The sequence below is a fragment of the Ambystoma mexicanum genome, chromosome 9, assembly GCF_040938575.1.
Source record: "Ambystoma mexicanum isolate Mex_15411 chromosome 9, UKY_AmexF1_1, whole genome shotgun sequence".
NCBI classification, from domain to species: domain Eukaryota; kingdom Metazoa; phylum Chordata; class Amphibia; order Caudata; family Ambystomatidae; genus Ambystoma; species Ambystoma mexicanum.
The window spans coordinates 1294385145-1294407276 of record NC_090931.1 but is presented as its reverse complement, the minus strand read 5'-3'; the positions used below and the strand labels follow the sequence as shown (position 1 = coordinate 1294407276).

Genomic DNA, 22132 nt, shown 5'->3' with positions numbered 1-22132 from the left:
CTGGATCGGTCAGGGGAGTGCGGGGGTAGTAATTTAGCAGCAGCAGTCAGGGTTGCCCACAAGCAGAGGGAGGTGGTTGCAACGGGTGAACTTATGAAGGATAAGTTTAGGGTAGAAAAAAAACAGGCAAAGAGATTTTTTCCAGGACGGGCTGATGCAGGGCTGGGCTTTATGGGCGTGGACTGGCAGGAATCCTTTGTGGGGCTCTTTTTTTAGTACCTTATTACTTATATTGGGTCTACTGAGATGCGTTCTGCCACTTTTTGGCTTTGGTTTTACTTTGCCCATGCCTGGCGGTGGGAAGTGGGGCGACGCAGTTGTTACATGCAGAATTTGCACAGACATATCGATTCGGATTGTTTGTTCTACATCAGAAGGCTATATCGGGCGTAATCGAAATCATGTGTAAATGCCGCGCACACTTTTCTGCAGTTTCGGTAGTGCACTTCTGAGTGGATTTATGGCACTCATGAAAATGACCACCTATGTTACCTAATTCTCTCACACATTCTTCCCAATTTACCCACCCCCTAATCCCTTTGACTCTGCCTGGCAGTGATGTAAAGTGGTACACAAAAACCAGCACAATATTATTTTCTGTCTTTCCCCTTTTCTCGATCTTTCCACATACTTCGCCTATGATCTTTGCTCTTCATCCTCAGACCATTGACACAGCCAGAAAGTGTGTTAAACACTATATGAGCACAAAGATAACATCATGTCGCCTCCTTAGTTACTCTACTCCCCGTCTCCCTCCTCTACAGCCTCAGTGCTTTGAGACAACTTAGCAGTGGTACAAAGTGCTATATGAGGAACCTTAACTAACAAAGCTGAAGCCCCTTAGATCTAGCTAAAACTAATAATTACTTAAATGTGGGCTCCTGTGTGCCATCAGCTATTTGACATGATGATTCATTGCCTCTGACAAACTAGATCAAAGGTCTACCTCGACATTAACTTTGAAGACCCCCCTAGTCCTCTGACTCATTTTAGGCATTTGCCCACCCTGAAGTTTTGCTTCAAAGGATGCCTTCACCTGTGCACAATATGATTAATTAACCTGGGTAATAGCTATTTAGATTATTTTTGGACAATGACTTCCAAAGTGAAGAAATAGGCAGTCTCTGGACAAACACGTGCAGTGTGCATGTTACCAGTACCTAATATGAAAAGCCAATGAGCACGTTTGAAGGGGAGCTCCCAAGTAAAACAAAGTAATTCACCACCTCACCCATCCTCGCAGTCGCAAGGCCCTGTTTTTACACAGGCCCATGTCCCAGACAAGAGAAAGAAACGTTGGAAAACTAGGGCGAACAAAGCCATCCAGCGGCCATGCTTACTAAGCAGTGAGATGCACAGCCAGCCTTAACAACAAACACAATAGGTCAAAATGTCCCCTAATCCAAAGGAGTCTTTTATGGTGCAACTTCGGCCATTTTAGTTGCCTCTTGGCACATTATGTAAAATGTCATTAGTTGGGTAAACGGTTACAACATATGTGAACGGCGAGCGGGAAATGCAACCACGGAACACTGTGAGACGGGAACTCATTTCCCAAATGTTAACTGCAACTGTACTAGACCTGGAATACTGCACAAATCAAAGAAATAAGCATCAACTCGTTGTGGCTCTTCCATAAAAAATGTACTCCCCGCATAGCAGGCATCTACCACGGCTTATTTACCACAGCCTTCGACAGGGAAAGACAAGTGCGTCACACAAATTGTGTTGTGTTAATTGGTCTTGCCATTATAGAAGGTTTTCCGTTTGCCTAACTTCTTGGTGCTTCCAGTCCTGCAAGTAAAAAGGTGGGGGTTTGGAGTTTGGCATTGGGTTATTAGTGGAGCAGAAAAGGGCGGTCCTTTGGTCAAAGCTTGTCTTCAGTGCACTGGCATGAGGTTTCATCCAGATTACCCTTAGAGTCTAGCAAAAAAAAAAAAAAAGAAAATGTATACACGTTTTACAATTGTGAAGGGTATAACACTATTATACATTTTAAAAAAATTAAAAACCAGGGCAGTTTTTATAAAGTCGTTGCAATAGACATAGAAGGGCATTGAAAGGCTGTTCACCCAAAAAAATATGGCAAAACAGAACGTCAAAACCCCCCCCCCCAACCGCCGATAGAAGATGTGTTATATCAGTGTATTTTTTAATTCCAGATAGATGTTCGGTATCCTTAGGCTCTTCCACTTGGTATTTAAGGGTTGTTGTAGCCGTTTCAGGAGTAGCAGCAGTAGCTTCATGTTTATTAGAGGCATGGGGTCTTTACAGAGTGCATGATGGCACGAATGATCTATTTTGAGGATGGCCAGCTCTCCGAAAGCTACCGAGACAATGAGTGCACATACATTACCTATCACTCTGCCCCGTTACTATTTGCATCTATTTCCCACTTAGCGCCTACTCAATCCCCTCCTCTTTCGATTACACAGTTCCCCCCAATTATTCTATCCCATCACTTATTCTATACTCTCTTCATCTGTTCCACTCCCTCTATTTTCTGAACTATCTAATCTTCTGGCAGCAATGCCAGATGCTGCCGTTACACGTCCCTTCCCTTACACAAGGCTGTCCCGGCAGATGTAACCTGCCCGGCAGAGCAGTCACCCTATGGTAGGGAAGTGCACTGGCTGGATGCAGCTTTGGGGCTATGCTAAGGAGTGTCGCATTTCAACATTTAGCTTTTGTCGGGACAAGTGGACATGCCATGAAGAACAGAGATCGTCGCCCTCATTTACATGCTCTTTTTGTTGAGAGTGAATGCAGGAAACACTCAGAGGACTGGAGCCCAGCGCGCCCCCCCCCCCCCCCCCCCAATGCAATCTACGATTCAGTCACGCACCTGAACTTCAGTATGCTGCAGACGGTTCTTGCACGTGTTGCCCTGCTTGCAGTTGCAGCTCACAGACGCCTCTTCATTGGCAATCATGGTCGTTGTGGACTAGCAGGCAGCAGCACTGACACACTCAGAGCAGGAGCAGCCAGTGCACTGTCTGAGGACGTGATGTCACCCGCCGCTGTGTGGCTGTGCTCAGCCCTGCACCTTCGCAATGTGATAATAAGCACACCAAGTCGCCTGCAGCAGCCAGCAAGGCACACAAGGTTCACCAGACGGTGCCTGCCCCCCTATTGCGCAGGTGCGACTCGAGCCCGACCCGTTGCAGCCAGCAGCAGCAGTCAATTCAACGTAAACCACCCGTTTTCGTTCTAATTATGTATACTTCCGCGGAGAGCTAAAGAGGTCCCGGTGTCCCGGTGGGGCAGTCCAGCCCTGCCTGTGTACATAACTCGTAAGGAAGCCGTGTTATTGGCAGAGGCATGACTACAAGCCACGGGCCAAGGTGAACGGTGACACTGTGCCTTGCTAATCAAAAAACAAACACAGGTGGGGAAAGCATCCAACTACCCACCTGCTAGGTTCACTCAGAAGACACAATTTCCTGCATCCGGGAAGAAAACTGCTTCCCGCCCACATGTTGCAATGTTTCAAGCTTTTCTTAAAGCTCTTTCCTTAACACGCCTAAGCAAAACAGAGCAGCGTGTAATGCTGCCCTCTGAACGCCACCGCAACCTCCGCACATGGGAACTGGAAGAGGTGAGGCGCCATCAGAAAAGCCTTGCGGGGAAGCCACAGGCAGGCAGGCCGCCTCTGCCCTCCTGGCGGGGCCTTTAACTAGGCTGGAATTCACTTTTATTCACCTTCTGGGTTTGAACTCCCATTTATTGGGAGCCCCCAGGTTGCCCCAGGTCGTGCATTTTATGAATTATAGTCTTGCATTGATGATAGAAAAAGCAGAACTACTAGTACTAGAATACAAATAAAAACAACCATAGGAGAGCCAACAGTTTTGGAGTTTATCTCATGTTACATTTACAGTAATGGTAATGGACATAATAAAATAGTTCTTGCTTCACACTGCATCATTCACTGGCCAACCTCCTTTATTCTCTAGTGACTAGGCCTCACTTACTAGTGATCCTGACTCATTCACTGGACACTGTATCACACACTGCCCGCCCTCCCTACACATGATCTCTCCTTCATATTTCTTGGAAAAAATCCAAAAGCACATACACTCCATTTTTTCACATGGTTATGTGTGCATATTGGGGGGCGTGGGGGGGGGGGGTGAGGAGTGAGAGAGAGAGACAAATGGACTTCTGCCCTACAAAAGGTACAAGGATAAGCAGAGGCTTAAGTGCCTATTAATCCATAACACTTCAACAAACCAAGGTTGAGCCCAATCCTTAAAGTAAAACAGGCACAGTTAAGAGATATTCCTCCATCGCCTTTTGTGGGAACGTGGGCCGAGGGAAGGCAAACCTCTCGAGAGCAGCGTAAATATGAAACCATAGAAACCCAAACAGCAAAGCATAACAGTCCAAACTAAGGTTCTATAAATATATATACACACACACCATATGAAATATTAACTGAATAAAAAAAAAAACACACTACAAAAACCCACCTGGGTAGAAATAACACAAAATATACAAGGTATCAAGATGCAGCACTCTGGATAATGAGACGGGGGAGAAACGACAATACAGACCACAATGCTATTCAAAAAGGATGTTTTCTTGCATGCAAATGCATTAAAGTGATCTATCCAGTCTCTAGGGTGCATGACATTAGGCAGTAATACCTTTACAGTGTCCTGACGGTTCGAAAAAGACGAACCAGACTTCTGGGTGTTGTGCTGGCAATTCGATTCGGCTCGAATGCAGAGGTCGTGGTATTCCAGGCAGCAAGCAGGTCTCGAGCCGTGGCCGTCCTGAAGGTTCCTGTGGCTCGATGCGAATCGTGCAGATCACCAGGTTTGGTTCAACGCGCGCAAGGCGAGTTGGTTCAACGTGGTGCTCGAGGGACGCTGTTCGGGAAGAACACCAGGGTTGAATGGATCCTTGAGGAAGAGGCTGGAGGTTCGAACAGTGGTTTCAGTGAAGCAGCAATGGTTATTTTCTCAAGCTGAGGCAACAACGTGCTTCAGCTGCCGGGCGGCAAACAAGTTCAAGCATGGCGTACTGTGGTTCAAAGGTCAGCAAGTGTCAAAGACAGCACTGGAGAGTCCTGTTGATTCCAAACTGTGTTGAATGAACTTGAATCATGGCTTGCAGTGGTTCGACAGCAAGCGAGCAGCAATCCTGGCCGTCTTAACATTCAGGAGCTGTGGTCCCTGTCCAGGGTCTCAGGAACAAGAGTATTCCTTGTTCTAGGGCTCCTGGACATGGGGGAGGCTGGCACACACCTGCAGGGGTCCTTCAGCGTGGTAAGGTCCTGGGTACCAGTGTGGCTGGCAGATAGGTAGGTCGTGCTCCAGCAGCCGGTCACCCACAATGTGCCCTGGGAATGGTTAGGGAGCAGAACTTGCTTCTGTGTTGGTCTACCTGTCTTCACCTCACAACTGAAGGACTGCTATGCTAATAGGGTCCAAACAAAATCTTCACGGGTTGAAGTCCAAACAAAGAGAGTGAGAGCCCTTCTAAAACGACGTGGCTCCCGAGATCTTCCTATATTGGGCTCCCTGTACCTAACCATGCAAGAAAAAAGCTCACCGAGTTAAATGCTTGCCCTGGGCATCTGTGTTGACACTGCAGTAAAATCCCAGAAGGGTTTACTCGGCCCTTCATCCTTCCAAGGTCAAAATGTTGATGAGTAAAAAGGGGATTGGGGAAGGGGAAACGTAGTCGGCAGTTATTACTGTGACAAAAATAAAGAAGGTCAATCTACACATTATTTGTGTGCATATGTTTCATTATTGTCACCGTTTGACATTGGTGACAAGCATGTGTTTACCACGCCGGTTAGCTTGCGGCCTAAACCAACTGCTCCTGCACTCCTTGGCGTATATCCCTCTGCCCCCAAAGCGGTTTCAGCATCCTACAAATGCTTGTGGTCAAGATCAGCGATCCGGACTGTCGTAGGCCGCCCCAGGTCCTCACTGGTTACATCTAAATTCCAGCACTTGTATCAAGGGCCCAATTACGTGATCAAGCATCAATGCAATTTTAGGTCCGCACTGTACGGTCACATGTATGATGCATTAGGGCACTGCAGGTGCAGCCTATGCAGTCTTTCCACGCCACTCCACTTCCGCTTCAGTGGGTGATATACAGCACCCGCAGTGTATACGGTGCACTCTCATGCTATTGGGTGCTCATTAAAAGTATCCATCCAGTCATTGTGTCTTGGGACATTTCCTCTTCCACCCAAGACGCTGCCCCCCATCATTATCTCCACCTAGAAGATCCAGCAGATGCTTTCCTGAACACTACAGACTCTTATGCAATTTGCGCCCGCCCTCTCTCGAAAACCAGATCACAAGTTGCACTACCTCTACTCCCAAGCACATCCACACCGAGAGTCATACTTTAATAGAGTTACATATTTTTGCATGAAGTCCAACGGCTATTGAAAACAGCCCGAATCCATTGCTGCTGCCAAGAAGCAACCCACTTGAACTAATCGACACAGCAGCCACAGTAACCGTGATTGGCGAAAAGGAATACATCTCTTTCCATGGTACCTAAACTACATCCATCCTCTGTAGACATTTATCCCCATGGGCCCAACTCTGTTCTGCCGAGCATGGGTGTCTTCACTGCTCCCTCCCGATGAAAGGAACACGCTGAAAAACTGGACATTGACTTTTTACAGGGTTGGAAAAACTCAAGGACAGACAAGCCAAGCTACTTATTAATGGAACACAGATACCTGTTGCCCAACATTACTGAGGCATCTCCCCTCAACAAACAGCTTCAAGCAGAAAATAAATACAAGCATTCTTGGCCCAAGACCTTTTTGAACCTGTAAGGGGGCCATGTCGGTTCCAGCCAACTCTAAGAAAGGGTCAGAAGGATCAGAAAGAAACATCTGCATTGACATGCACACTCCCAATACATACAGAGGGAACATCATCTGCCCATGGACACGGTGCATCTTTTGCAAGGGAGCACTGTGTCTTCCACTCTCGACATCAAAACACATCCCCAGCTGGAGCTCCACTCCTCTTTCAGGCAAAGCACAGCATTCGTGGAGCAGTAAGGTTATAACCTCCTGTGCTTTGGAATTTCATCCGCAGCAGAAGTTTTCCAGATTGGATTCAAAAGATAACCAGACACGATCCAGACTCTCTCTATTATAACAAGGATATTCTAGTTTTCAGAATCTCATAAGAAGTCCATGATGCCACGCTAAGGAGAATGTTCATGGCCTTGTAAAATGCCCACCTCACACTCACTGAAAGCAAATGTGAAAGCCTTGGTCCATATATTCTCAAAAGAAGGACTCCGACCAGATCCGGAGAAAGTTCAGGCCCTCGTTTCCACACTAAGTCCTACTAATCTGCCAGCCCTGCAATAGTTTCTGAGCATGGCGAGTTATTGAACTTGTTACATTTAAGATTTTACCTCCATAAGTACCCTGTTGCCTTCACTAGGCAAGGTCAAGAATTCACCTCCTCCACAGACTATCAAAATGCCTTCAATCAGATTAAAGAATCTTGCTTCTGCCACCTGCATGGCCTACTTTGATTCAGACTTGCCCACAGAAGCCACTGATGCTAGTCTGGGTGGCATGGGTGCCATCTTGGCATAACAGAAGCAGAGTTCTTCATCTCCAAAGAATTGTCTCCTATGTGCGCCGAGAAACTATATCACTGTATCCGGTAAAGAAATCGATGAGACACAGATGTTTCAACTCAATTGACACCCAATATCGACGCCAGTGCTTTGAAGATATTTGAGTTGGTAAAAAGATGAACTGTTAGCGACGTCCTGGCCAGTGCTCCTCAAAGATAACGGTCATCCCTGAATCATTACATGGAAGGGTGGTCTCACTAGCTTATGTAGGTAACTACGGCATTGTTTCAAGAAAGCAACTTCTGTGCCAAAAAGGTAAGGTTCCAGTAAAGGGACTCACTTGGTGAAATGTAAACATCAACACGAGTAGCACCTTGGACGTTACCAGACCCTGTACAAATGGCTGCCATGCCAACTTCCATGTGGGAAGAAGCGGCTGTTGACTTATTTGGGACGTTTCCCCTATGAATCAATTAATTCAGCATTAAGGAGTCACAGTAATGCAAATCAAGGGGTAATATTGCATCATCTATGCAATTAAAATCATCCCACAAGACATTCACACCGATTGCTTGAATAAAACAATTTTGGGACACAGTCATCCGCCATGAACTCTGAACTAAGATCGGAAGGAATTTACATTACAAACTCAGCAATATCAGGTGTGGTCTAGTAACTCGTCACAATGGACACAGTTATCCCAGCAGCATATGGGCCACGCTAGCATTTAGAAACGCATAAAGTAAATCGGTTAGATCTCTGAATTGGAAATACATTTGTCAACTGCTTCCCAAAAAGGAGTTTACAAACCCAACTCTAATTTTCCATAAAGAATTTGAATCATGCTCTGAATGAGAGTCGATGAATGGATCAGCGGTTCAGGGATTACACGACGCTCTACCTCATTTGAGGGTTTTTAGATCCAAAAGATATCTTGTGTTGTTCACAGAAGAACAGTGACAAAATTAGTATTCTAAATGTTGTGCCACCTTTTTGCCTTCTGCTAACATATCTAAAACTAAACTCGACAACAAAGGCCTACTGTCGTCTACACAAACCCTCAAATGAAAATGAAACATCATCCCTCTACAGAAATGATAGCAGTAGCCTGCTTGTCGGTAATTACTTGCGAAGGAATTTGCTAATTAGCTTTCAAGGGCACGCCTGACAAGGCGTTTAAGCTACTAAAATGGAAAGCAACAGTGCTGCAGAGACACCTGTTGGAACTAAAGCCGGGACACATCTTTAGTTCTGCAGGCATCATCTCCATACAAGGATACTGGATGCATTTCCGGAATCGGCCAAAAAGACAAAGATTACAAGACCGAATGGGAGATTTGGCCAAATAACAGCCGTTCAAAAAAATACCAAAACGGCTGAGAAGTTCAACCAAATCCCCCATTCGGTGGCAGGGGCTATGGAGGTGTCTCCCGCACCCTTGCTTACTATATTGTGAGTGGGGTTTGTGAGGGTGTCCCCGCAGCCGGTCCTGAAAATAAAAAATAGGAAAGGACCCTGCAGCGCCGGTTCCCGATTACAGAAATGCAAGGGAACAGGTGTCGCAGGGACACAGCGAGTTGGCAGCAAGGTAAGTTAAGTAGGGGTTGGTGTGGGGGCAGGGGCCAAGTCGGAAATGTTCAAGGGAGAAAAGACCGAAGGTTATTTCGGAAAAATTATCTTTGGTCTTTTCTCCCTCGAACATTTCCATCTCGGACTTTCAACCATGATCTGCATTTCCTACTAATGATTTCACTGTCACTATGACACCGGGCATACGCGGTGTGCTTGCTGTGTTCATAAATAATCCTGTCTTTTTCACTGGGCAAATATTCAATGTACAAGTCCCAGAACACAAGGGGGGGAAAAAAACAGGAGTGGATAACCTTTTCAAAAGTGGAATGGGAAAACTTGAAGTGTCTGCAATGAATGGTTAAGTTATTCGCAGTAGCGTGGCACATCCGTTTCCCAAATCTCAACTAGCCCAAGTTGGATCTCAATCTATCCCTGCTTCAAAGTAAACACATATTGGAGTGCATTACAAAGTAAACACCCTTTTATTAAGTCACTACAAAGCCAATTTTATTAAACTGCACATTGTACTTATCACGCAGAAGGATATGATGCATGCCCATATCAAGCAATAACTATGGGTGATTATTACGCGAGACCATTCACATAGTTTCTATTTCCATAACACTTTGTCACTGCTAACATCTAAAAACAAAGAAGTGCTATGATAGGGGTGAAATGATGATTCTGTCGTGGCTTCTGATGGGTCATCACTTTCTATTTTGGTAATTGTAGTCTTGAATTTATAGTGGGGGAAAATGAACCGACAAATACCACGTACAAATATAGCTTGGCAAAAACTAAAAAACGAGGACTTACATAACCTTTTAAACCTGATCGGACACTCCCTCCAGGGTTTTTTAAGCTTCTGAGAACCAGAATGTGCGAGGAATGGTGGGACCTACAGGTCAATGGAATGGTTGGGGCGGGTCAAATCAAAGAACATTATTTTGGCAATGATAACCAAGGATACTTAAGAAGCCAAGGTACACATGGGTTAGGTGCCTGGTTAACCTGAGACATCTCTCCCGGTGGCACTAGCTGGATCAAAGGGTGTGTCTCTATAGGTTGGCACCCATGTATAGATCCTTAGACCAGAAAATTAGAGAGTGGTAGAGATTTCAAGTTTCAAGCTACTAGCCATTCACATAAAGTCACTTGTCCACTCAATTCTGCACATGAAGACAGAACACGTTTTCCTACATGCCAGGAGTCAATTATCACGCGCCAGTGGCAAGTGCAAGTTTTACAGCCTTATTAAGGCAGGATAACAAGCAAACTGACACACACACACACAAAAAAAACACACAATAAACATCCTACAAACAGTCTAATGAAATGGAGTTTTGAATGCTACATTATTCTAATTGATCAACTACAAAGCAGTCACAAGTAGAACACCAGCATACCTGGCAACTAAACTCCAAATATTTGGTGTCACAAGCTACTCCCGCAGCAAATCGACCCGAATCACAGCTAGTCTGCAAGGAGAACCCCCGCAAACAATCCTTCACTTGTCACACACCCAACCTCTGGAATTCAATTCCAGCATCGGCTCGGGATGCCCCCACAATTCTCCAATTTTACCAATTTCTCAAAACGTGGCTTTTTCAACAGCAACTGGACTAATCCCAATAGACGCACAGACCACAAATCACAGTACTGCGCTATTGTTAAAAGATGCCAGCCCAACCGCTGGCTGCCCAGACCTTGTACAATGCTCTGTTGCTCTTGAGCAAGATCCATGCTTTAAAAAATAAAATAAATACTTATGTTGAGAATACAATGTGAATAATTGTAGCAATGGGGTGTGAAATAAATTCCATAAAATTAAATGAATTTGGTATTAAGACACAAAGACCACAGACCAGAAATAGGAATGTCACTGCTTGAAGGGGTTTATGTAGGAGAGCTTCTTAGTGCAACTTTTAGAAAGCTAACAAAGAAATAAAAGTGGTGAGAAAATAAAAATATTAGGTCTCTGATCTGGGATATCCAAGAGAGCTGTTACTCTCATCCCAAAAGTGAGTGCCTCTCAGAATCTCTTGCGCTGCACTTGGAATTGCCATGAAGCCTCTTCCCACTACCTGCCTTTCTCAAGGTCAACAGAGCGAGCGTAGAGGATTGGGAGCAGAGATTTTGCAAACAGCAGGTACAGGTGAGTGGCAGCAAATTATTAGGTAGGACCAAGGTAACTCAGCACATTTGCAATGTTCCATATTCTCTTGCTATAATGACCATTCCTGTCGGACAAGGAGGGCCGCCTGGTTCACGAGCCTTTGCCACGACTGTGCTCTCTCAGCCAGGTTCAGACTGGCCTACAGGGAAATAGGACAATATCCAAACCAAAAATGAAAAATGCTAGCGTGGGACCGGTTTTTTTTGGTCAAAGTGGGACATTTTTTGGCCAAGGTGGGCCCGTTTGATAAGTTACTTCTCCATGAGGCTAGTAGTCTTGGCCAGTGTTACTGAATAAATAGTCTTTAAAATTCACAATTTGCATGACATTTTATCAGCAAACTCCCCCTTGAGTACTACTCAAACTGTCTGTCACAAAAGCAAAAGGAATTAATTGTTATGTGCAACTGTGGGCCACTTTTTCATTGATACACAGCACGAGACAATTGTATGCCCCAGTCCGACCCTGCCTGCCACCTTCTTCAGATACACAAAGGCTGACTGGCCCAGTTACTGAAGTCAGCGGTCACGTGAGAGGACCATCACCACCCCTTCATAAAACCCATATCAGACGCCTCTTGGCAAGAATCACACAGACGCACACACGCATCACTTCCACAAATCCATACTAGGGGATGGGGCCTGGCATTAGCCAACTCCCTCACAAACCCAGACTAGAAGCCTGCAAGTCTTTCTTCCGCCTGCTTAGACCCCACAACCCTCCAGACACATGCTGACTTCTGACCACAGTTCAGGATTCAACACTCCCACGAACTGTCTGTCGATCAGCAGCCCCACAATATTGGATAAGCCGCAGAGGTGCGCTTCACAAACCCCATGCAACATACCAAAACATGAGACACGTCTCCCTAAACGCAGGACAAGACTCGTTCAGTTTGCGCAGACAGAGAACATCGGTGCAATATAGCTCTGTTGAGGTGCCAGGTTCCTCCACCTACGCAGTTTGTTTCCACATCAGAACAGGCATTCATTCACTTTGCCGCTGGCATGCTGGCTCCAACTTCCACAGATTGTGCCCCGTTTTTATGCATCGGCAAAACGAGGAGACAATTTGCGCAAATGAATGATGGAATACCAATAGACATTTTTTGATTTGGCTATTAGGGGGCACTTAATTAAGCACCAGCTATAAACTGAAACTATTCCATTGGAATACAGCTGGGAGGGAGAGAACATGCGTGGAGGGGCAACTGCTTGTCGGTGTTGTTAGATTATCCACCCACCTACTGACTGCCCATGCATAGCCCTACAACTACTCACACCCACTACCTGCCCCCATCCAAAAACAAAAGCTCCTGGGATATCTTTCAGCTGGCTATATCAAGTAGTAACATCATACTTTGGCCTGCCAGTGTTATTTCTAAGCAGTCTGCAGGAGAGTTAGTGGCGTTGTTGCAACTGTAAATGCACAACTGAAGAAATAAAAAGAATGTCTTCACCTACTTGGTTTATATCTGTTCTGAAGTCCTGTTAAAATCAAGCATTCACAAAGCCAAAGGTTGTGGCTTGCACATAGGCATGTATTCCAAGCACTGCTGTCATATGCCCCAGTAATCACACCATTTTCCACCTTATACCATGATGGAAGTGGCTGGCAAATGCCTATACCGTGCCTACATAAAAACTAAACTACTGGCTTTGGCAATGCTTGTGGAATTTGTAGTCATAAATGCAGATCTCTTTTGTGTGCATGCCTCCTGAAATCGATACTTGAAAGGGATACCGATATAAACTAAGCCACCCTCTTCACAGAACAGGAACCACCAGAAGGTAAGTTTACATGTAAGTTTATTCTCCAGTTGTAAAGTAGAGACAGCACTGGGACAACCATCCAGCCCAGCACATTAGGTCCAACCGACACCAGCAGAACCCAGCACTCCAAACCTCCACCAACACTGCAACACTCCACATTATATGTCAGTGACATCAATACACATCATAACAACACATAGCCATAATCAGGCCCCAGCACAGATTATGACAGATATCAAGATGTCCCGTGGCACACATACACAGAGCATCGAGCCCTGGTTTTGTTCTATCCATTCTGGCGCTTGCAGTTTTACTTTTCACAATTACAAATGCTGGGCTTCAAGTTCCAAGAGCTTTGCGTGCATTATATAATATTGGTGACATCATTAATTCTACCGAAACGTTTAGTATCAGTGGTACGTGTTTTACAATGATAACACAAAGGCAGCTGGGGGATTAACTCAAAGCTCTCATGTTCGGTGGGAAGTTATTAACTAGTAGTGGTCGTTTAGATTCTTGCAGTTAGTTTACCTTTGCTATTGTAAATGAAAAAAGTATCAACACATAGTGATGGGCACGGCAAAAGAGGTGAAAAGGTGACTCCATCTCCCCAGGGCTATGGTTCTGGGCTTTCAGGTTGCAAAAAAAGTGCATTCTGGGATGTGTAGTCTTGGTTAACATCAATTGACCAAATTAGATTTAAACACCCCATACCAATGATTTGGGGGCTCTTGTTGTTATGGGCTGTTGGTGTACCATTACTAATGGAATCAAAACCTCATTTAGATTATGCACGTACCCGACCATAACTCATAAAAACAAATATGACACTGACATGAGCACATCACATAGGTCAACAGTCATTTTAAATTAAACTGAAGGTGCAAGCTCACTTGCCTGCTGGAACACACCTAGGCTGTGTTCGATGGTTGTCTAATTTTCCGCCGTGTTTTCAACTCCCAGTTGCACAGTTTTAACGTGAGCGTAATGTAAAAGCACCGTCTAATGAAAAGTAACAGGGCTTGGGAGGTTGGGCGTGTGTTTAAATGACAAATTGGCGCGCTAAGGAAGGGCTTGTATGAATAATTTCAGGAGATATGCAGTGAAAGTCAGCCCTGGGGATATTGTTCAGGTGCACTCGGGCTGCTGCGCTGTGAGAGGGAGGGTACGGTACCTGGAGCAGGAGTGGCTCCTTGGCTGGCTCGCGCAGCCAGTGCACGCGCCGGTCACTCGTGGGGTCTCGCTGCGCGCGCTGTGATACACGCCTGACAGGGGCGCGTGCGCTGCCTGTCCCGGCGCGCGACAGCAGCTGGATGGCACAGCAAACGCGTGAGTAAGTTTTCTAGGCTGCCCGCCGCGGCGTCAGTGACTGGACCCGGGGACTGGAGGTGGAGCAGGAGTGCGCTCAGTGCCACGTGGGTAGGGCGAAGGGGCCGCCTTTGCAAATAGGAACACTGGTGTCCGGGGTTCCTTAGCCGCTCCTTTAGCTTGGTTATGTGTGCGAAGGACGACCAGTCTAGCAACCTATCCTCAATATGGGGCGAGGAGGATTCGTAAGAGTTACTCTTACGTCAAGGAGGCCCCCTTGCGCTTACTCAGAGCTAAGGTCAGGAATCTTTACTAAGAAGAACAACCAGTACTGCAAGAATAACCTGGGCTCGTGTGGACATCAGATTAAGAAAAGATAAAGTCAAGAAAGCCCAAGGAATGTGCCCAGGCAGGGGCGCCGAGCACGGGGGGCTCCGGGGCCCGAGCCCCACCCCTGGCAAAATCAAGTGGGGTCTGAGACCTCCGCCCCCCCTCCCTCCCTCCCGCCGGAGAGAAGTGTTGCAGCATGATGGCCCTTTGCATCGATACTGCATCACTTCTCTCCGGCCGGGTATAATCGCGAAAATGTGCGATTAAGCCCCCCCCCCCCTCTAGGACTCATATTGGTGTATGGTCCTGGAGGGGAGGGCTTAGGCGCAGCAGTATTCAAACTGTGGGGCACGCCCCTTTGGTGGGCGGGGGGGGGGGGGGGGGGGCGCGCATCCACAGTTTGAAAAGAAAAAAAAAAAGAGGATAAATGACCAAAGGGTCGGGCTGTTGCTTCATTACAAGCAGCAGCCCGATCCAGGGCCCCTGCCACACATGCTTAGTGCGACAGGGGCCGGGCCTTTGTGAGGTCTCAGGCTCCATTAGGAGCCTATTTATGAAGACGAAAGAAAAAGCCCACACCTTCTTTTGCCTTGATGATGGTCATCACGGCAAAAGAATGTGTGTGCTTTTTTTTGTCTTCATGAATAGGCTCCTAATGGAGCCCGAGACCTCACAAAGGCCCGGCCTCTGTCACACTATGGGTGGTGGCAGCAGGGTCGGATTGGCCCCTGGCCTGGCCGAAATCGTCCCAGGGGAGTAAGGGCCGGTTTCAGGCCATGCTTGGGCCGGTTTGAAAAAAAAATCGGAAAAATTCATTTTTTTCAAATTTATTTTTTCATTTTTTATTCTTCAAAAACCTTTCATCCTTCTTGGGCCGATATATGAGTACCAACACAGGTTGGGTGATATTGTATGCATATTTGTTCTATAAAAAAGAGCTTAAGGGTAAGTGCTATATAATACCATATTATCATGTGGCCTTGGACGTCTGTTTGGAGTCACAGTATTTTGACAATATGGATCTATACACACAGATATTAATGATACGTATGGTGATCCATTCTTGTATGAAATCTATATCACCTTAGTGAAATCATAACCATATTTTTCGTAGTGTAGTTTACTTAGGAACAATGCTATTTTATGCCACTTCCTATTTTGTCAAGGGGTGAAAGGTTGTGTTTCATCGCTTCCCGGGATGTCACTTTGGTGTGGGGTCAAATTACATCACTTCCGGTGATATCATCAGAGGTCAAGTGTCGTGAGGCGAGGGGTGGGCCACTTTTTTGAGGCGAGGGGTGGGCCACTTTGTTTTGGGTGACCGGGCCTATTTCTTGTCCCAGTCCGACCCTGGGTGGCAGCAGTGGTGTGGAACTGCCCAAGTGTCACAAAAGTGCTAGAACATATTTGGGCACAGGCACCTACTGTTTTACAAATTAAGCACGTGGTATACACATGCAGTTGCAATTAAATGTTTATTAAAAAAGTATGCCCGCAAGAGTATGCTATCATCGAGAAACGGGGACCCCAAAGCCAGTTCAACTACCCACTCCCAGGTGTGCTACTGAACAGGTAGATGTAAGTCGAGAGCCAACCAACCTCTTTCTCCTATCTGTGCTACTGTACCATACAAATAAGGGGGAATCGCTTTCCTGCAGCCTCTCTCCCAGTCATCGATTCTTGATGATTTACTGGTGCAGTCACAAAAAAAAGATTTTTTAGGGGTTCATTTTGTTTACAAAAGTAGCGCATTGCTAAAACCCCCTGGCTGCCAATTCATTGTCCTTGGAGCGTCCCAGGCTCCCTACCCCCTGAGAGCCACCAACCTTGGGTGCTGTTTTATAACAAATGAAAGACGCAGACAGAACAATAACTGTGAGTCAACTGAGAGATGAATGCACTCATGCTCCATTCAGAGAGAGGCTTTGAAAATGTAGCTCTGATAAATCAGAGAATCAGGGGGGCAAAGAAGCAGTGCACATCTCCACTCCCTCTTCATGGGTTTACGGTTGCCACCTGAAAGGTTGCCAGCAGCTAACCTGCCATCCTGTCCCAACTCCATGCCTCGTGTGCTATTCCCTGGTCAACCAAACCCTGTGAACTCATAGGCCGCATAAGACCCACAGAAGTCTTTTTACCGCCCGTCCTGAACGTTTCTTGCACTAGTGCTATTAACGCGTGCAGCTCCAAGGTATAATAACAACCAGTGTTTCTGGGTAAAGGGCCGGCATAAAGTCTCTATTTCAGAGCCAGAGTCAAATGATCAGGTGCTTGTGGCAGCATGGAGTTCCAGGCCTCTGCTTGGACGCCGGGTTCTGTAACCTTTAGCTCTGCACTGTTTTGGACTACAATGCTCATCAGCCCCAGCCAGCATAGTCAATGGTGATGAATCATAGGAGTCGTAGTCCAAACATCTGGAGAGCCACATGTTTAAGACCCCTGGCTTTAAGAAACAAGAAGTAAAATAATCCATGAAAGTAACAGGAGTATGACGTTCCTGGATCTACATGGGTAGAATAAAAGTAGACTAGAAGAACAGCCTGGGGGCATCAAGTTTATGTAGGATGGAATGGTGGAGGTCTGAGTCACCTGAGGAGACAGGGGTATTTTACAGGTCTGAAACCTGGTAATCCACTTTACAATAAAAGACAACATGGAGAGAGGTGATGTCTCTGTGTGGCCTGTAAATCTGCCGAGATACCACCAAACTGTACTACCATTACTGCCACTTGGTCTGGCGGTATTAGTGCCAGATTACAAGTGGTGGTAGGCAGTGTTAGTCACCATTAATTGGAGCCCATAGGACTCCATGGTGGATTTCAGCGGTATTACTGCTGGTAGTAATTTTGCTGGTGGTAATATCCCAAATTGTTTTATTTTGGGAGGTATGGTGGAGGAAATACCTCCAGCTTCTTGCTGGAGGATTTTCCTCCACCTTTGCCCTCAAACTCATAGTTGGGCGGTGCGATAATGTGGGTCTATACAGTATTACCAGTATTGCCAGTCAGAACTCATTTACCTCAGCAATGTATTCAGTTCTCTGTTTTTTGTCCTGACGCTTAAAATGTGCGATTTGCATTACAAGCTGTGTGCCGCAGACTGCTTCCACTCTAAGCGGGGGAGAAGTAGGACTGTGGGGACTGAGACGGCAGGACTTTTCAACCTTTTGACACGAGGGGCCTTCACTGAGTCTTGGGGGGTCATCACCTCCCACGGGATATGGTACAGTATAATTACCTCATTGCTTTCTAACACTGGTTCCTCTACATCAGCCTCTTGCTGACATAGAAGGATTTATAGCTGTTCAGTGGGCATTCAGTGGTTAAGATCTATGCTGGCCTGCCATCTTCTGATAAACGGCAGCTATTAACCTTAAATTTGTCGCCATTGCAAGTCTCACTTCTCCCACAGCAACAGCAGAGCCCGCTTGCCAGTGCCTGATAATCCAAAAATTCTCTGTAATTTTATGCAAAGCTGCATTTTATTTTTGTAAGGTTATTTTACTCACTGAATGCTGATCAAGTGTTTTAAGTCTGGACTTTATTAACTGGGTGCTTGTAATTGCAGCACAAGCACTCTTTACAATCTAAACTAGAGGTGTGTTTACAATGTTGATTGTTCCAAAATACATCTCCTAGTGTGCTGCTTTGGGTCAGGTGGCCCCCTTTAAGCTGTACACAATGATACATTGTCTGGTTGACATACTATGTGATTTGTGTATTTTATAAAGGAAACTAAGACCACTAGAACTCACCACCCCAGAAACTCCCAATCCCACCTTTGTGGACATGGTAACACAGAGGAAAGAATGAATAAAAAAGTATTTGCCTTCAAGAGGAAGCTAGACCTTTGCAAAAGAACAGTTGGAGCTGAGCAAGCCACCTGGCAACATTAAGGTCCAGCTTTGATGAATACTTCCCTGAAGTAAATGCTGGCATTAATGACTGGGTGATACAGACTTTTCTGGCAGAGGAGGTGGTGCATCATCCATTTGATGCCCAGGAAGAGCTGATTGAGGTTCAGTCAGACACTACTCTGCAATCTGAATTTAGGAACATTGCAGTGGGTGAATTTTGACTGAAGGTAATCCTGGAGTATCCTACATTGGCATGGTCTGCTATACAGTCGCTCTTACCCTTTGGGTCTTACTACTTGTGCGAAATAGGCTTTTCAGCATTGGCTTTTTTACTGACTCCTTCATTTTTTGAATAAGGGGTGTTTCAAATGAATGTTGAAAACCCGGAAAGTGGGAGTTTTTAAAACATGGAGACAATCATGGCTACAACATTTAGACGCGAGTGCTTCCATCAGTCCCAAACATCACCTGGGTGCAGGGTGAGCCTGGGTAACTGCTTTTTAACATTGTACACTACTTTACCAGAATTTCCGGTAAACTACAATGTTAAAAGCAGTTAACACTCTTCCCCACAAGTCTGAAACGACACTTGATTGCATTATACTTCAGCCAGGATTGCATTATACTTCAGCCAGGATTGCATTACACTTCAGCAGCACATCTGATGTGTCCACTGAAAGGTTTAAGATTAAGGTACATCCCTAACTCTATCTGGTTACCCAGAGGTAACATTTTAGCAAATTTCACTTGTGGCTGGCCAATCTACAGCAGCACTATTGTAAGTTTGAATTGTTGATGTTTTACTGAACTATGGCACCACACACGTCTTGCTTTGTAGTTTTTAATCGGGAAACGTCTTTACTTCTCGTTTCCCTTGAATTGGGAACTTTTTTTTGGGTGGTGGTGGTACTTCACCTTGCAGCTGTACCTTCTGTTTAGCAAGCATTTTATTCTCCCATCCTAGTTGTGTTGCTGGACGATTATAGAGCGGTGGAGTAGGGGCAGTGATGTCTTACTGGAATGCAACTCAAAGGCTTAAATCTCCTTCTTTCTTGACTTTAGTATATGCAGTGCATGCAAGCCAATGTTTGCACTGTTCTGCGCTGCGCGCGCCAACACCCGCCCCCCCGCGCGCCTTTGCACCAAGTTGGCGACTACATGCAAATTTGCGGTCATATAACTGCCAGTGATGTCACTTCCTGTATTTGGGCCCCCCCCGGGAAATTCATAAGTCGGCTCCCCTGTGCCCAGGTATGCACAGCACGAAAGAGGATGATGCACAGTAACAATACTTGGATCATCATTACCAACAACCCGCCACACAGAGACTGCTCCTCAAAAAACAGTGAATGTGCACACACCAAGAGAATGCATCGGCCACTACAGGAGAGTGCACCAAGAACAGCCGGTTATATGCATCAAGAGCCTGTGGACAAAGAAGAGTTTCAATTGCGATAATAAGTAACAGCGTGCAAGCAAAGACAACGTGGAATGTGTATAGTGCATCTAGAACCACCCATGCATCAAAAAGACTACCCATCCGGAATTGGACAGGAAGAACAACAGGGAATTTTCAGGAACAGTAGGCAAAACACTTGTTGCACCAGGAACCATTTTTTGCATCAATAATTTATCCGCAGACTGAGTCTGCAGCAAAAACAACACTGAATGTGCATCATCAAGACTAACCTGAGGGAGAGATAATATGTAGAAAAAGCAACAGGAAGCCTGCAGATAAAAACAAACAGAAGCGTTAATGTCAGTAGCAGATCAGACTGAAGGCCTGGGTTTATATTCGATTATGGGTTTTTCGTAGAAAAAGCCTGACCCTCTCTATATACGCATAGCCACCCTTGCACAATACCATGGAGACAGCACAGGGGTGTATGTAAGGTGAGATAGTGTGGAAAAGCCAATGGCGGCCGTAAAACCACTTGCTTTGGAAAATGTAGGTAGCCCGAAGGAGACTGTAGAAGGTAAAGACACAGGAAAAAAAAAAGGACAGAACAACTTCTAACTATGGAAATCAAAAAACCAAGAAACAAAAGAGCAAAAATGTCAGTAAATAAGAACAGAAGTCAATAAAATGTATAGCGTTGCCGGGACTCTCTAGCACTCGCCCTAATTATTAGCAGAGAACTCTCGGGGACATCAACGACTCCCAGCCGCAAGAATGAGAGACTCAATCATGGGGCAAATTTTACTGTCTTTTATTAGCTAAACAAAAACGACAGGGATACCACCAGAAAAACAGATATTCTCCAGAGCTCTTGTTTTCTAAGCATGTGTCACCCGGTTTTATCCCAATGTGGCGTCACAAATTCAGGTTCCAACCCAAAAAACCCATCAGCCAATTACATTGGTCAGTTTGAGCAGGTTACATATTGAGAATATATAGGTTAGTCCTACAGTTGGATAGCCATGTCTAGGAGCCCCTCCTAAGACCACTCCTACTGTTGTCAGTCTACAATGTTGCCTTGATCGCAGAGGGTCCATTGACCCTTCCAACAAATTATCCCCACAGGAAAAGTGAATCTGGATTTATCAAGGTGTGTCCTCCCATCCCCGGGACCCTGGACAGTTACCCGGCTGAGTATACCTTTTCAAGGCAATGGGAATGAACATGGAGGTACAAAGCGTTCCCTAATATTGCCTTTCTCTGATCACCTAAGCCTGTGAGAGTGCATTGAGTTGAACATCCAGATGGAACACTTGTAGCTTCTTATCCCTTGGTTTGATGGGAATGGTTCTCCTTGTCTACCTTCTTTGAATGGGCATTGTCCAGCTCAGCTGTGTTACATGTGCTGAGACCACAAAATGAAGCCCTCTTGCCTGTACTAATGAGAATTTTAGCCTCACTCTCTGCAGGTGGATTATTGTCTTGGTAACTGGAACTTTTCCGTCTCCACTTGTCCTTGGCTGAGTGCCTTGTTTCTGCTCGCCTCTGGCTTCAGCGATTGTGTCAGTTCTTCCATGTGCTCGAAGCCTGTCTCCCCTTTGCCATCCATTTCAGAGACCTATAGCTTCTATATCATTCCCTTTGGCTTCTCCATTTTAATAGCAGTCAAGCATGTGCAAGCTAAATATATAATCTCTTTGTATCTAGCGGTTTCAGCTTTGGTGGAAGATATGATCACAACAATAAGTACGTGTATCTCTCCTCTTACCTACATGGGTCATACACATGTGCTTCATTCCCATATGCAATAAACTAGTACATGTTCGTGTAACTTCATGAATGGATGAATATGTACTTCATGTACAATGCAGCTGCGTCATGATATCAGTGATGATGTCATTGATTTTATGTCAGTGATGATGTCATTGATTTCTGTCTTTGTAGTCAGTCGACTTGCTCGGTCAGTGTCATTTCCATATTGTGCAAATCTTTGATTGGGTTTGGTCTGAACGGTTTGAGTGAATAGCGCTTCTCACACCTGTGATACATCATAGTTTGTGGCAATGGGCCTAAAAGTGAGGCACATCTGTTGTTTCTCTGCCTTCGTGATGATCATCATGTGGGGGGGCAGGAGA

General features: G+C 45.6%; 1 protein-coding gene across 2 annotated transcripts in view; it reads right to left on the bottom strand.

Annotated features, from left to right (window-relative positions):
- SLC12A8 (solute carrier family 12 member 8) overlaps nucleotides 1-14663 on the bottom strand; it is a 652049-nt gene extending 637386 nt beyond the window's left edge. Inside the window, exon 1 of one of the 2 annotated variants that reach the window (XM_069616644.1) lies at nucleotides 14279-14663. The gene's annotated coding sequence lies outside the window, so the exon portion shown is untranslated. Of the gene's footprint in view, nucleotides 1-2845; nucleotides 3181-14278 lie in introns of those variants that run through there. The other variant, XM_069616643.1, reaches the window with a different exon arrangement.
- Between the last annotated feature and the right edge of the window lie 7469 nt (nucleotides 14664-22132).